Source organism: Artemia sp. Qi Xiang Cuo, chromosome 14, assembly GCF_049724085.1.
Source record: "Artemia sp. Qi Xiang Cuo chromosome 14, ASM4972408v1, whole genome shotgun sequence".
In the NCBI taxonomy this organism is placed as follows: Eukaryota; Metazoa; Arthropoda; class Branchiopoda; order Anostraca; family Artemiidae; genus Artemia; species Artemia sp. Qi Xiang Cuo.
The window spans coordinates 1,635,811-1,642,714 of NC_142807.1; positions in this window are offsets into that span (position 1 = coordinate 1,635,811).

A 6,904-nucleotide genomic window follows, 5' to 3' on the forward strand; every position below is an offset into this window, starting at 1 on the left:
ACAATTTTGGAACATTCATCAAGTTGACTATTGTCTATGGTATATTGTCAAGTATTATATGATGTTAATTTTGAAACTTTCAACAACAACAAAATCGAGGCAAGCAAAGGGTCACATTAAAGCCTATGACGAGCTGAAACAAAGGGGTCAAATTTTGAATTACTTAATAATTACGCTTAGGAGCTCTTCAACTTTGGTAGGGTTGTATTTTATTGATAGAGGATTCCTGTAATATCCTGTAAGAAATCAATATTATTCCCTTTGGAGGAAGTACCTTTTGTAATATGCTGAATTGCGTTTAGTCACTTCGACCCTTAGGCACCTGGCCGGTGAGTGTCACGAGGCGTTACGTGATTAAATGATAGCTCTTTCTTGATGAGACATGACTGACAGCTATGAGTGAAGGATAGGATAGTTCATTATGAACTGCTCTAGACACAGAGATCACGACACTGTGATGTTGCTTTGACCAAAAGATTTTTGCAAGCAAGCTTCAACAAAAAGTTGTTATCTAAAGATCAGATTTGGAATTAACCAGCATAGAACTTGGATTTGGGAGCCTTTAAACTGCAAAGCTGGTCCTAAATAGATGACAGTTCTGGCCGTTCTTTTGTCAGTCTGTTGCACTATTACAAGAAAACTTCAGTTAAATTGGTATTTGCACCTTAGACATGTTTATCTTCAACATAGATTGGTCAATATCGATCAGTTTCAATTCAGAGTTCAAACTGCCAACATCTAAATTGGTTATTGCACGAACATTATCAATTCAGTAAGTTTTAGGTGAAGAAAAAAAAATTTCGCAATAGGGATTATAGTGAGTTATAATCCCTACATATACTTATTGACTTACATAGTATTCTGCCTGTCAGAAACAATCTTAATTGACCTTGGACCAAATTTTGGATTATGATTGCGAACTCGCTTTAGCCGGATGGAGGATAATATTTTTATATCACCATTATTGATTTTTTTTTTCAAAGACAATTAATGAACAAACTTGATAAAGATACGATTATAAAGCATGTATCAAAGTTTCTTCGTAAAGATTCTCTCAGGGAAACGATGGAATTTCGCAAAATTATTTTTCGGACAGATATCGCAGAGAAACGAAGAGGAACCCACCCCCAGCAATTGCCTTTTTCAATGACATTTTTGATTTGCTTGATAACCGAATGAGAGCCGATGAAACCTTGCCTAAATTGTTCACTCTTGTTCCATCGGCTGTGCCGTTAGTAACTAACGAGCCAAATACTATAAAATAGCATGTTGTATGAACGATACTGTTAGAATGCTGAACTGTCTTGTGGAAGAGCAAGAAACCCCATGCCCTATCGCTCCTGTCCTAGGTCAGTGGTTTTCCGCTCCCCCATTTATGCCTACCGCAATACCCGGTGGTGCTTAAAAACTTCCCTGAAATTCTAAAATCAAGAAAACCTATAAACCAGTGTAAATTTTTACAGAAAATCAACTGTGCCAAGAAGGTAAAGCATGTTGAGCTTAAGCGTGATCGCCTTATCTTACATATGTCCGCTGCAGCCGCTGACTTAAGTGTACCAGCAGTTATTCCGCCAGGCCTAAACATTCGCTCTAAAGTGATAAAAAATGAGCATTTAGGAAAAATTTGAATCGATTAGGATTTTGATGCGTCTACTATACCCGGTTTGGTTACTAGCGTTACAAATGCCAGACGTTTCGGTCAGTCTTCTGTGGTGCAGCTCACCTTTAGTAAAAAGGAGGATCTTGAACACGCCCTAAAATTCGGCATCAAAATTGAATATTGCTTGTTTCGTGTTTTGAAGCCATTGACTAGGTACAAACAGTGTTTTAAATGTCAAAGCTTTGGTCATATAGCTCGTGATTGTGCAAACGAATCGAAGTGCATTAGATGTGGCAAAAGAGGTCACAGTAGTACTCGCGAGAGCCCGTGTACGGCAACTACCGTGAAATGCGCAAACTGTTCCGGCAATCAAGTCAGCAGCATTTTTATCTGCCACAAAATTAAGAGGCTTTCAGCTCGCAGTGATTATCTGACTCCCCAGTCATACCCCTAAGTTCTTTCCAGTAAAACACAATGAAAAGTAATGACCCAACTAGTGTTAAGCTTCTGTTCCATAACATTAATGGTGCCAGAGAAAAGCTAGATGTATTAGCTTTCACTTTTGGTCTGTTTGATATACTGCATCTTCGAACAACTACGAAATTCAGACAGTACTATGTGGCTTGAGCTGTCAGATGACCATGATTTTTTTTATTCGTCGTGCTAAAACATCGCTGGGGCCGACCGTCAGCTGGTCTCGAAGTTGCTATACTTAATAAGTTTCAGAGTAAATTAGTTGATGCTAATGATTCATCTATTACTGTTGATTTAGGAAGTGTAACTGTTTTGTGTGTATACATGCCAACTAATTATCGTAATACTACTTCAAATCATAAATTCACGTTAGCATGTGCCAGATTATCAAAAGTCACGCATAAAATTAGGGCATCAGGAAAAAAAAATTCTTCTTTGCGGAGACTTTAACAAAGATTGGAATTGGTACCAGAATTCAATAGTCCGGATCCGTTTTAGTGACGCTTTTGACATGTCCCATTCCTGTAAGGCACGGGGTAAAGCAAGGCTCGATTTTAAGTCCATTAATATTCAACAATGCACTTAGAACTGCAAAACAGAAACATCAGTAGATTGCAAGGTACTATTTTGCGCACTTTATGTTCCATCCTGTTTTATTTGCGGCCTACAGGTCATCACACTCTTTGCCAGGGGAATGGCGCAATCCGTGGTCATTCATCTGTAAGTTGATTAGTAGGTTTTTTTTTTTAAAATTGGCTATTCGTTTCATGGGTTTAATTAATAGAACGAGTAATGTTCTTGAAAAGGGTAATTACTTCTTTAGTTTAAGGGATTTGCGAATTTTTTGCGAAAAGGTATTAGCGTAAGGGTATTGCGATGCTTAAGAATGTCTCACGGGTAATTAAAGAATGGGGTGCTTACATCAGATACTTAATAGATTTGACGCTTACAAGTGACATTGCTAGAGTCAAATATATTTGGTGTTGGTGATATTATGACCCTCCAAGTCCCCTGGGGAAAGGGCTGCACAGTGTATCGGTATCGGACGTATTATTTTTGGACGTATTGGTATCGCAGGTATCTATACAGATTTTTAGTAGCTCGTATAAAAGATATTACTCATATCTACGTTCTTCCTATAAATTCAACCATCAGCAACTTCAACAGGGGGTTTCGGTTATACACGGGTTCAGTTGCACGGGGGTACCCCTTTTTTTTCGAAAATCGGGCTCCCTGTTTTCAAAATCCCTTTTTCTTCTGAGGCTTGGAGCATTTGTGTCAACAATACAAAGAATAAGCTCAGAGACTTAATAGATTTGACGTTTACAAGAGACATTGCTAGAAAGTATTCAATAGCTTAATTGAAAAGTAACGATAGAATGACATTGTGACTTAACCTAGCTTTACCTCGCCGATGTGATCTGTATAATACATAAGTAACGTTTGAAAAATATTGTCAATTTAAAAAGAAATGGATGAAAAGTGTTTTGAGGGGGTTGGGTTGCATAGCGGGGTGACGGGTACGAGGTTTCGGTTACAGAGGAGCCAGGGTCACAGGGGGTGTTGGTTAGCCACGTGCTCAGTTAAAAGGGAATTCAGGTGCACGGGGTGTACCCCTTTTTTTTCAAACATTAAGAATCCCTGTTTTCAAAACCACTTTTTCTTCTGAGGCTTGGAGCATATGTGTCACCAATACAAAGAATAAGCTCAGATACTTAATATATTTGACGTTTACAAGAGACATTGCTAGAGAGTATTCAATAGCTTAATTGAAAAGTAACGATAGAATGACATTGTGACTTGACCTAGCTTTACCTCGCCGATGTGATCTGCATAATACATAAGTAACGTTTGAAAAATATTGTCAATTTAAAAAGAAACGGCTGAAAAGTGTTTTGAAGGGGATGGGTTGCATAGAGGGGTGACTTGCACGAGGGTTCAGTTAAAGGGGATACAGTTGCACGAAGGGTTTCGGTTATACACGAGTTCAGTTACAAGGGGATACAGTTGCACGGGGGTATCCCTTTTTTCGAAAATCGGGCTCCCTGTTTTCAAAATCCCTTTTTCTTCTGAGGCTTGGAGCATTTGGTGGCTAGATATTAAACGTAATGAAATTTAGCACGGAGGTTCAGTTGTACAGGGTTTCAGTTATACAGGGGTTCAGTTACATGGGGGTTCCTTGTGTTAAAAAAGTAGTTTTTGTATCTTTTAAAAGAACTTTACGGGGATTGAGAGACTCAGATGCCTAATTCCGTGTGATTTTTCTTTACTTGATGGCCATTAAAAACTAAATTTTTGTGTTAAATAAGTAGTTTTTGTATCTTTTAAAAGAGCTTTACGGGGATTGAGAGACTCAGTTGCCTAATTCCGTGTGATTTTTCTTTACTCGATGGTCATTAAAAACGAAATTTTTGTGTTAAATTAGTAGTTTTGTATCTTTTTAAAGAGCTTTACGGGGATTGAGAGACTCAGTTGCCTAATTCCGTGTGATTTTTATTTACTTGATGGTCATTAAAAACGAATTTTTTATGTTAAATATGTAGTTTTGTATCCTTTAAAAGAGCTTTACGGGGATTGAGAGAGTCAGTTGCATAATTCCGTGTGATTTTTCTTTACTTGATGGTCATTAAAAACTAAATATTTGTGTTTAATAATATTTGTATTTTTCAAATAATTTAGATTTAAGGGGTTTTAGAGAATCAGTCTCATAATTAAGTGTGATTTTTCTTTACTTTATTGTCATTAAAAACGAAATTTTTGTGTTAAATAAGTAGTTTTTGTATCTTTTAAAAGATCTTTACGGGGATTGAGAGACTCAGTTGCCTAATTCCATGTGATTTATCTTTACTTGTTCGTCATTAAAAACAAAATTTTAGTATTAAATAAGTAGTTTTTTTATCTTTTAAAAGAGCTTTACAGGGTTTGAGAGACTCAGTCGCCTAACTCCCTGGGTTTTTTCTTTACTTGTTTGTCATTAAAAAAGAAATTTTTGTGTTAAATAAGTAGTTTTTGTATCTTTTAAAAGAGCTTTACGGGGATTGAGAGACTCAGTTGCCTAAGTCCGTGTGATTTTTCATTACTTGATTGTCATTAAAAAAGAAATTTTTGTGTTAAATAAGTAGTTTTTGTATCTTTTAAAAGAGCTTTACGGAGATTGAGAGACTCAACTGCCTAATTCCGTGTGATTTTTCTTTACTTGTTAGTCATTAAAAACGAAATTTTTGTGTTAAATAAGTAGTTTTTGTATCTTTTAAAAGAGCTTTACTGGGATTGAGAGACTTTGTTGCCTAATTCTGTGTGATTTTTCTTTACTTGGTCGTCATTAAAAAAGAAATTTTTGTGTTAAATAAGTAGTTTTTGTATCTTTTAAAAGAGCTTTACGGGGATTGAGAGACACAGTTGCCTAATTCCGTGTGATTTTTCTTTACTTGTTGGTCATTAAAAACGAAATTTTTGTGTTAAATAAGTAGTTTTTCTATCTTTTAAAAGAGCTTTCCGGTGTGGGATATTCTCTGGTTAATAAGTACTTGGGATTTTTCATGCAGTGGTTGTAAATAAATTCGATTAGTTCGTTTTTTATAAGTAGTTTTTCTTTGTTTTGAAAGAACATTACTAGGTTGCAGAGAATCAGTTGCCCAATTCCTTATGATTTTTCTTTACTTGGTGGTCAAAAAAAAACAAATTTTTTTGTTAAAAAAGTAGTTTTTGTATCTTTTAAAAGAGCTTTAAGGGAATTTAGAGACTCAGTTGCCGTATTCCGTGTGATTTTTCTTCTTTTCAGTAAAGACATTCGATATCCTAAAAGTGTTTAATTCAAACTTTTTTTAAAACTTCGAAATTTTTGAACTTTATTTATTTTTTTTCTTTTTGTACATAACTTAAAATGTCAAAATATGCTTACAGTTCTAACAATTGCGCTCTGTGATTGGTCAGAGACACGATGTGACTTTCTCACTGGTATTCTATGATCTGTTATTGACACTACCCAATCTATTGCATGTATTAAATCAGTATGTTTTACGCAGTGGAATGATAAACACATAAGTCATATCTATAAAAAAAAAAGTGAAGATGGAGCATTTTAATAAAGTGTGTTTACATAACAAGGTTATTGTAGCATTGAATGCTTACAAAGAGAAGTATTTAAACTTTGAAACAAGTACAAGTGGTAGCACTATTGGAAATGTATGCATGCATTGTCATGACAGTAAGGAAATAAATTTCTTTTGGAGTACCGAAAAAATTCAACTCTTATGTTGGTGGATATGCGAGATTGAGATCTCCAGAGATGATTGTACTCAAAGAGAATGCCAACATATAAATAATCATTGATGATAGAGGACAACTCCTTGCTACTGTTGCAGGTAACACATTACCTACTGATACATCAAATCGTCACCTTTCGGGTATTAGCATTCAACGGAAGATCAATAAAAGAAAGGCATACTCTTCTACTAATATCGTAAACCATATCTTGTCTACGTGCCGAAACTGTTACCTGTGTGAAAATAATGTGATAATAGACAGTGAATTTGCCAGAAAAATAAAAAGGGTATTGTCAGAAAATATCACGATGGAATATAAAGATGAATTGATGAAAAACAAAGCACCAGCAAACGTTACTGCCAGTGCTCAAACATTCATTGAACCAAATAATACCAAAGACTAAAAGTATATTGAGCCTATTGATGAGACACCAGTAAAAATTATCTATTACTTAAAATGGAATAATGATTATTCTATTGATTACGAACTAAGAGAAGACAATAGCTATAATATCAAGAGAGAACATGGTGAACTATTTTATGGAGCAGATTCAAAATTTCCAAA